Source organism: Impatiens glandulifera, chromosome 6 (genome assembly GCF_907164915.1).
Source record: "Impatiens glandulifera chromosome 6, dImpGla2.1, whole genome shotgun sequence".
Classification (NCBI taxonomy): Eukaryota; Viridiplantae; Streptophyta; class Magnoliopsida; order Ericales; family Balsaminaceae; genus Impatiens; species Impatiens glandulifera.
In genome coordinates this window covers 46,891,144-46,901,957 of record NC_061867.1, presented here as the reverse complement: position 1 = coordinate 46,901,957, position 10,814 = coordinate 46,891,144, and positions in this window count along the sequence as shown.

Here is a 10,814-nt window from a genome sequence, read left to right as displayed (position 1 = left end):
TTCAAATAAAAATAACAATTAGAGAAAGTAAGAGATAATGAATATATGTTTAGATTTTTTCTCAATAATACAATAATAAAATACCGGATGCACGTCACGATTTAGGACTGTCATCAGTTTATTGGAAAATTTACACTTAGGTTAAATTATACTCGGTAAATTTAACTGGATTAAAATTATAATCTAATAAATTAACATATCTAACATTTATAATATAAAAATAATTTAACCTATCTTATCTATCTAGAATCACAAATAATCAAACTTAATCTAACGTATCTAACCTAATTTTTATATATATATATAACCTAACCTAACCACAGGAGCAAAGAAGAAAAAAAATAGATAGATTAACCTAACGACGAACGATCGGAACGAAGAACGGCATAATAGGAGCGCAGGAACAACGACAATAGTAGTGCAGGAACAGTGACAACGGAGGGAAGAAGAAAGAAAGATGAAAAGAGAATAAATAAAGAGAAAGAAAATTAAGTAAATTAAAGGAATAATTGTTACATTAATGAGAATATGTAACTGCATTAGCATATAGACGTTACAGATACTCCTTGTTTATCAGTAACGACATTACAAACACCCGTTACAAATACCTTTAAATCGGAAAATGAAATGACAAACAACATATCTGTAACGTTTTTTTGGAAAACCATTAAAGATACTTCTATTCTATTTGTAACGACATTTCATTAATTCGGAAAATGGAACGACAAACAATGTATCTGTAACGGTTCTTTGGAAAACCGTTAAAGATAATTCTACTCTATTTGTAACGACATTCCTTAAAACTTTTATTAATACCCTTGTTTAAAAAAATGGTAAGAAAACTATGGTGTTAGTAACGACCTTTCTAAGAGCTGTTGAAAATACTATATTAGTAATAACATTATAAAGTCGTTACATATATTTAGTATCTTTAATGGCCTAATAGAGCCGTTACTGATATGAAGTATCTGTAACGACCTTATATACCCGTTATTGACATTCGTTATAGACGACCATTTTTCTATTAGTGAATATCAAAGAAACAAAGAATATATATTATCGCTAATTCCATTTAGGTTACATGAGCTACCGTCCAGGTAGGCTTGTACACAAATCCACCCTTTCTTGAAATGATGTAGCCCCAGATGGCTCGCCCTCCATTTCCCCTAACTCTATGCTCTACTCATTTCTTACATGCCTTCATCTAATCATGTAATACGTCGACAGGTTTCATCTAGTTATCCGAGCTTGCCTCCACAAAAAATGACAAAAAAAGAAATGAAAAACTTCTAAAGAGAATCTCGATGACATTTTTGTCTTTACTCTAAATTAAGCTTGCTAATTTATATACTAATTGTTGGAAGAAATCATAATCGTATGCACCCTTTTGACTTATGATGGATACCAATTGACGTGTTATGTGGTAACCTTTGTGTGTATGCTAACATAGGAATAAATAGAACAGAGATGTTAGTTCTAAATATCCCTTATTAGGATTATGCATTCTTTGTTAAAAGGATAAGCGTGTTGGTTTTACCATTGCCATTAACCTTCTTACAAAAGAAATATTCTAGTTTCAAAAATTATTTAGATGGTTTTATAATTAATTTTGTTTAAAATTAATTTAAAACATGTATATAATTATTAGATATATAGAGTGAGATATCTAAATAATTATTATACCAACCCAATATATGAATTATTCAATTAGTTAGATATAGAGAAACATGTAACGTATTGATTTAGTATAATCGACCTAATCGAGCTGAATTAAAATTTATTCAAAAATTTGATGTAATCTGATCTACTATCACCCTGACCTAAAAATAGGAGAAATGATAGAGACAATGAAATTGTAACGAAAGTAATGCCACGAATACGACATGAGCTTCAACGTTTGCAATCTTCTCTAAATTTATTTACCGCTCATTGTCGTCAAATTGTTTCCCTCTCTCAAATTTCTCCAGCGAATATCGTCTCCAAATCCTAAACCTTACCTAGAGAGAGAAATTTTATCTGGAGATTTATTTTTTCTCACCTCGGGCACGACCGGCACATCAACGTCGCCGGAGCATCTAACGACGAATGATCTCAAATTTCACCAGCAGGTGCGTCTCTTTCCCCCTTACAATCTGACCGAAAGAATTTTAATTTGGCCAGAGGAATCGGGAGATATCGCGATTTTAGTTTATGGATCGGATATTTGGGTCGCTGTCGGCACGATCGACACAATCGGCACAATTGACACGATTGACACGAACGACAGAAACGACACAGATTCTCACCATGACCACGCTTCTACATCAGAAGTCGGCCTCCATCCTCCAACGCCTTCGATCGGTTGTCGTGCGCCCTCTAGAACGTGTTCTGTTGTGCAAGGAACGATCTCGGTCATCTTCTCCTACCGTCGACCGGAGCATTTCGTCAAAAACCCCTTTTGCAGAGACCTGACATGGAATTGGCGTCGGTCGCCTTCCTCTCCTCACTTTTCGCTTATAGGTTAGTTCGGATCTCAGTCGGGACATCAAACCACACCGCGAGGTGCGGGTAGGTCTCCATTGAACTTCTTTCTCGCTATTTGAATCAAGTGTTCGGTCTGGAGGAAGCTTTGGAAGCTACAGACCGTTCCAAAATTACTTAAACCCTTTTTGTTTGAGTAATTATCTTCAAGCCCCTATTCCGGTGTGTCCACCCTTTGCGGTAGAATTCCAACCTCTGTGGCTCATTTAAAGATTAGACAGTTTGCGCTTGATCTTTCCAATGACTGGTACACGCCCGTCCAGTGTTGTTACTCGGGCAAGGGGCGTCCTTCAAGTCCTCCCTGATGATCCTAAGAAGATGCTGAAGGGGCCGTCGATAAACAACAAGGCTAGGTCTGATAGACAAACTCACAGGTCTCTTAACAATCCCATGAAGCAAAAGCCAGAAATAATGGATGAAGTCCTAAAAAATGGAGAAGATGCGCCTATTGATTCTATGCCAAATACATCATCGGGTATGAGTTCTTTTCCACATACTGATGAATTATATAAGAATAGTTCTATTGGGGATTGATACTGTAATGATATGCATGTTCATAATAGAAATGATGGGATTAAATTGATAGGAAAAGAGAGTACTGCATATAGAAATGATAGAACTTTAAATCTATAATTATCTATTGTTATTGGAATTGCTGCACAGAATGAACCGTTAGGGTCGCTGGTTGGTACCCTAGACCTGACCGGTCATTCTACTGGGAAATTGGATTTGAAATCTTGTTTGGCTAAAACTGATGAGAATCGGGTTGCTTGTGCTAAAAATTCGCTCCCAATGTTGGAGATAATCTGTCAAAAGGGCTTTAAGGTAATGCAGGAAAAGGACATAAATTGTACAAGTTTATCGGGTCCTATTGAAAGCTCAATGTTGGGGTATGTTTCTGCATCGGGTGAAAACATTATGATGAGCTCTATGTATGTTTTGAATGATCCTACTGAAGTTGGTATTGGTGTTCCTATTGAGGAAAATATAACAGGGTTGAATAAGACTGATGGTCGAGAATTAGTAGGTTCAAAGAATATTACAAGGTCGGGGTTAGTTTCAGAAACAGGAAAACATGATAGTTTTGGTTATTCAGGTGCAGAGAAATATCATAAAACAGAGCTTACCGATCCTGCTAGAGAGGATGCTGAACTGGGGAAAATGGGTCATATTGAAATTGCCTCTACAGAGTTGGAGATATCAACTGCTCATATTCCATTGGGTCCAAAGAAGGACATAATTTCATAATCTTGTTCTGCAATAGAAATGTTGCAAAACTGAAATTCTTGGGTTCCATTGATGAACAGAATCTAAGTCTACCTGCCCTACTAAGGATCAGATGGAAAGTCAGACAACTAGACTATGGACTAGGCTAGAAAAAGTTTGAACAGAAGACACTGAATGCGCCCAAGATTCTAAACCGAGGCTAAAATTGCAGGATCTTCTAAAAAACTTACACATCTAGCTGAAGTTGTTGAAGGACATAGTCTAACAGAATCTGAAAATACTAAAGAAATTGGATCTGAGTTGAAGCTGGTCATGGAAATAAATTCAACTAAATCAGAAAAATCTAAAAAAATAGATCTAAAGGATGATGAACTAAACTTGATTTGTATAGTCAATGCTGAAAGTTTGGCTAGGAATTATATTGATTCGTATGTTGATGCACCATGAATGACAATCTATTTGAATATATAGGTCTGGGTATGGATCTAGTGGAAGCTACAAATAAGTTGAGTTAGAATATAAGTTAGGGTATAAGAAGTGAAGAATGTATGAAACTAGAAGAATTAGCCAACGATTTTCTCTTGGCCGGGTCTGATAAGGGGTTAGCCAATGGTTTTTTTTGGCTGGGTCTGAAAAAGATAATATGGTTGATCACATAAGCCCTGATGTTACTCATGTTTCTGGTCACACAATTGCTTCCTCTGCTGGTCTTAATCGATAGGATGATAACTCTACAATCAAAGCTATGAGCCACCGGTCGAATCAAAAGAACCAAAGCATGGATGTTTATTTGGAATCAGACGATAACATCGACTTTGATGAAACAATAATATGTGACCTTGAATATCATAAGTCCATGAAGAAGATGTCAGCAACATAAATCAAATCAAAAGTAAAGGGGCATAGTTCTTCTAAAACAAGTGCTAAAATTGAAAGGATCGGTCAAGTAATAGATCGAATAATTCTAAAACAGTTAAGAAGGGTAAGAATGGATCGAAAATCAAAGAAATTAAAAACATGAAGACAAATAACTCAAATTCCAAGAAGAATGCTGATGTAAATCCCAAGGAACCCATGACACCCGAAGTTAACCCTAAGATATTGAAAATGAGTGCGTTTTCTCCACTCGTTAATATGGATCCTACAATTCCAATTGATAGTATTCAAAAGAGGAAAACTAGTACACAAGAGAAGAGCACTGAAGGGGATATTCTAAAAAAGATTGGAACAATTGAAGGCAATGGTTTTGTGGGAAATACAAGGGTTAGATGGGCCGAAAAGAACAAACAAGTCAGGAAAGATAGAAACCTTGAAACAGTCATCTCCTTAGCTCCTCTTACTGCTGCAATTCCCAACAATGAAAATACGCAGGCTGATAACAAGGATCCTATTGCTGGTCCAACGTGGTAATAAGGAAAAATGAAATAACAAATTTGGCAGGACTGAGAAACCAGATGAAGAAGCTATTTTTCCAAGTTAATAAACAAGAGATTACGATGCCCCGGGAAAGAAATGATCAGTTGAATGCTCATTTCAACAGTTACTATTTAAAGAATTGGAATCTCTTCAACAAAGACCAATATGATGAAATGATCAAGTGGACGGTTGACGCCATGAAGGAAATTTCGAAAAGTAATAAAATAAAGGTGTATACAATCATGAGCAACCCAAACAAAACCTGGCAAGAAGGAAAGGTGTAGAATAGAAATGCCATGAACAATCCAGAAAAGGGAAAATTACAGATAGACACCTTATACCCAAAGGTAATTATACTTGATCATCCGCACCGGTTTGAGCTCCCACCAGAAATTGAAGAAAAATGCGTAAAGACATGGGAGTTTGTCATAGTTGGTCACTTTATGGACAACATGAAGGCACCATTTGCTGAGGTTAAAAGAACGTTGATGGGTCAGTGGGAATCCTCTAGTCTGGAGAGGATCACAATCAATGATCACAGATTCTACTTTTTTGCTTCAGGAATGGAAGCGAAATAAAGCTGATCATAAAGAGCGAATACACCTTTATTAGAGGAAAAAGATTGAAGTTGTACAAGTGGAGCGAGAAACTTAATACTAATCATAGACCGCCTGAACTTGAACAAATCTGGGTGAATCTCAAGAATGTTCCACCACATCAATGCAACCCAATGGTCCTGGCCTATATTTCAAACATTATAGGCAAACCACTTATGTTTGACCCACCAATGGAAGGCTACGAGCGTGTATCTGTGGCCAGAGTTAGTGTCGAAATTCATCCAAGTAGCTCTCTTCTAATCAAGCTTGAACTTAAAGATAGACTGGGAAATTTATTTGACATTGGAGTACAATACGAATGGAAACAAAATCGATGTATATAGTGTAGCACTTTCACACATGCTACGAATAAATGTCCATTCAATAATAATCTAAAATTGAAGGCCAATAACAACGCTCAGGAAGGCGGTATCAATGACTCTAACTAGGCTCAGGTTAAGAGAAATGTGAGCAGGACCGAACTTAACAGAAATAATCGCACTAATAATGATAGGATGGGCAACCAAAAGCAAGAACATATAAGGGTAAGGAAAAAGATAGGAAAAAGAATGAAGTGGGTAAGTGTACAAGCTGACCCTGCTAACGCTAATCCTATTTGTCATGTTCAGGGAATCGGTCCTAGGGATTCTGTTTTCTCAAGAATAGGTCATGTTCAAAATGTCGGTCCTGGTCAGGGTATCGGTCCTAATAAAGCTAGACATAGCCACACTGGTCTTTAATGCTACCGTACCTAGCCATATTGACCATGTTAAGCATGGTCCTTGACTTATTAATCCTGATACTACTCAAGTTACCGGACTTACTACTACCAGTCCTGATGAAAAAGGTGCAACCATTGTTGGTCCCAACTATATTAGTCCTAATACTAACACAAGTCCTATTATTGTGGATGATACTATTGTTGGTCCTAACTCAACTGGTCCCAATACTGTTCAAAGAACTGGTCTTGATGTAACTACATGTCCTAGTTCTAAAGTTTCTGAAATTCAAAGATCTATAGGACGGGGAATACTTGTCCCATATGAAACAAGAAAAATTGGATCTGATGGCACTCCAATAGGTTATGAGTCCACTCTTCACAATTCTATGAATGCAAGAAGGAACCGAAAAAGCAATGTCATCAGAATTCGAAATGACCCGATTTATGGGCTTAGAGCCACCTTTCAAGATAATGAACAGAAGAATCCTGGACAAAAAAACATTGAAAATCTAACAAGCTATATAAAAGCTCTTGAGAAATGACTGAGAAATCTTGGGATTTGTGAAATCAAAAGATCAAGTGTAGAAGAAGACAATTTGGTCTTGAATAAGGCAGTGAGCCTTGGTTTTGAAGTAGAGCGAATTAAAACGATAACATGCATGAATTCAGTAGTGAAGAGGTTCAAAGTCAGAAAAGACTTACTCAAGAAGAACAAGCTGAAAATAGAAGACAAAGTAGAAAGATCCTATATCTAAAAGCCATGTACTCTATAACGGGAGAAGGTGAAATCTATGTGAGGAAACTCACACTCAATGGCAATGGTATTCCATGTAATCAAGATGTAGCCATTGAGGATAGCAAGGAAAATGATGCTTACGATTTCTCTAATGAAGAGGTCCAGGACAGTCTAGAAAGTCAGGAACCCAACACTTATATCTATTCATGAATATAGTTACATGGAACATAAGAGGACTCAATGACCCTCTAAAATACAAAGAAATCAGGAGGATCGTTGAGAACTAGAAGATCACTATTATGGGTATTCTTGAGACAAAAGTCAAAAGCCGGAACGTTGAGAAGATTAGCAAATTGTGTATTGATAGCAGCTGGGAAATCATTCAAACTTCAAATGACAAAAACAAACAGAATATGGGTTATCTGGGATAACAAAGTTGCTGAGGTCAGGGCTCTCTTTTCAATGATCAAGCATTCCTAGTGGAGGTCAAAGACAGAATCACAGGAATCGTGTTTAATCTGGCTATTGTTTATGGTAGCAACTCAAGCACTGACAGAAGACTCCTCTAAAATTGTCTTAGAAACTAGATCGGTAGTGATAAATATTTGGTTGTCCTCGGTGATTACAACGTAACTAGAAGCAAATCTGATCGTAGCCTAGAATTTGAAAAAACTCAGGATATGATTGACTTTAATGACTGCATTACAGATATGGGTTGTATCGAGCCTACCAATTCTGGGAATTTCTTCACTTGGTCTTCTACGAGAGGGAATGAGATAATTAGAAGAAGTAGAATTGACAGATGTCTAGTAATTAAGAACTGGATTAACCAATTTCCGAGAAGTCAACTTCACGTTCTGAATCCGGGAATATTTGATCACTGCCCGATTAAATTGTTCTGGGGAAAGGAAGAAATGTTAAAAGGCCCTTTAAAATTTTCAATTTCTGGATGGAAAATGACAAATGCAAGGGTATTCTCGAAAGCGTATGGTCTACAGATGTCAGGGGATCCAACATGTAAAGGGTTTCTGATAAGCTTAAGCTCCTGAAATATTATCTTCAAATCTTTGACAAGAAGAAATTCAGTAATATCTCAAATAGAGTTATGGCTGCTAGAGAAGAACTAGAAGAAGTTTAAAAAAGGTTATGAAGGGATGATAGTGATGTAAAACTCAATGAAACAGAAAGGAATGCACTTGAAAACTTCAGGAAGCTGAGTCAGCTTGAAGAGAATTTTGTTAGACATAAATCAAGACAGAGTTGGCTCTCGTTGGGTGACAAAAACACAACTTTCTTCTACAGAAAATGCAAGGCTAGAAACATGAGAAACAATGTATATAGGCTGAAGAATGATGATGATGGATATATTCAGGGTCAAAAGGGTGTACAAGATTTGACTATCAATTTCTGTAAGCAGCTTCTGGGTACAAGAAAGCAGAATCAAAGTCACCTGAATACCTTGTATCAGAATATTGATAGGAAAATCTCTGTAGAAGATAGTCGCAAGCTGATAAGGGTGGTCACGAGGGTTGAGGTTAAAGAAGATCTAATTAATATTGATGGGAATAAAAGCCCGGGTCATGATGAGTTTAATGCACAGTTCATCAAAGACAATTGGTCGGTTGTGGGTAAAGAAATTACTCAATGGGTTCTAGAGTTTTTCAAGAATAGGAAGATGTTAAAACAATGGATTACAGCGGTCCTAACCTTGATCCTTAAAAATACGGTACCCGAGTAGTACAATATTTCAGACCAATTTCCTACTGCAATGTGATTTATAAATAATTTCAAAAATCATTTCTAAACGATTTAAAAATGTCATAGGAAAAATTATAAATCTTAACCAATCTACATTTATCCCCGGCAGGACAATGTCTCATAATATTCTTCTCATGTAGAGCCTTTTAAAAGGCTACGAGAAAAAGAAAATATCCCTAAGAGTGGCTTTCAAAATAGATATCAAGAAAGCTTTTGACTCAGTTAGATGGGAAGCCATTTGGGACTTTCTGGTTGTTTCTACTTTTCCTATAAATTTTATTGATTGGATTATGTAGTGCGTTTCATCATCTTGCTTTGTTGTTATCGTCAATGGAGTCCAAAGAGGCTATTTCAAGAGGGGAAACGGGGTAAGGCAAGGGGACCCCCTCTCTTCTTACATTTTTGTAGCTATCATGGAGATCTTTGAGAGCATCTTCGCGATGTTCCGAAAGAATCGTCCATACATCTTTCACCCATTGTGTGAGGTAGAGGAGGTAACCCATTTATATTTTACTGATGATTTGTTCATTCTAGCGCACGCAGACATTGATTCCATTAAAACTATTAAGGTTGCACTAACGTTCTTTTCTGAGGTTACAAGTTTAACTATTAATGAAAGCAAAAATGTGGCATTTTATGGAGGCGTGAAGAACGAAACAAAGTAGGACATCTTCAACATCATGGACATCAAGAAAGGAAGTTTTCCCGTAAGGTACTTAGGAATTCCGTTAACTACGAAGCAGATCGAGATCTCACATTGCAAGCCATTGATTGAAAAGGTAAAACACACGATATATGGCTAGACAGCAAAAAAACTTTCTTATGCAGGGGAGGATCGAACTTATCAAAACTGTGGTCATGGGCATAGTTGGCTATCAGGTGCAACAGATAGTCATTCCGAAGAATGTAATGAAGGAGCTCGACACGCTGATGAGGAACTTTATCTGGGGCAGTAGCGGAAGAGGAGGAAAGAAAGTCAAATGGACCGCTCTCTGCAAACTGTAGGACGAGGGAGGCATCGACTTGAAGAACAGTATCAAGTGGAACAAATTTCTCACCTTCAAGCATCTATGGGCTTTGGAGCACAATCAAGAGTTATTATGGATCAAATGGGTGAATAGGAGGTTTATGAAATACGAAATCAGTATCTGGACCTGCAAAATTTATGAAGGTATGGGCTGGTCTCTAAAAAAGATTCTTAAATTAAGAAGCAATATTGCAGATCTTTATTACATCCGGCTAGGGGAAGGGAAAGACACTATATTCTTGCACGACTCCTGGTTTGAAAACCAGTCATTCATCCACACGGAGGAGTTTCAAAATACCCGTATTAGAAAGGACTGCGCAGAAGCAAAAATCAAAAACATTAAAGACGGGAATCGGGACTCACTCCTAAGAAGAAATCCAGAAGGATAGAGGATACTTGATCATATAAGTAACATACAACTACACGACAGACCGGATATTCATGAATGGAAAGCTGAGGACAATGGGAAGCTAGTATCGAAGAAAATATGAGAGGTAACCCGGGAAAAAACGCTGAAAGTAAAATGGGCTCATCTTGTATGGTCAACGAAGATTATCCCTCAACACCAGTTTATCCTATGGCTCGCCTTCTAGGAAAGACTCAACACTCGTGATCGTATCAGCAAGTATATGAGCATCATGGACGCGAGTTGTATTCTATGCAGAGGAAATAAAGAAACCATAGATCACATATTCTAGAGCTATTTTATTGCTTCGGAGCTTTGGGACAGATTCTATAAAAGCGTGGAGCTGATATGTTTCCCGAGCGAATGGAATGAAATCAAAACAGGGGAAATAAATTTACAAAAAGCGT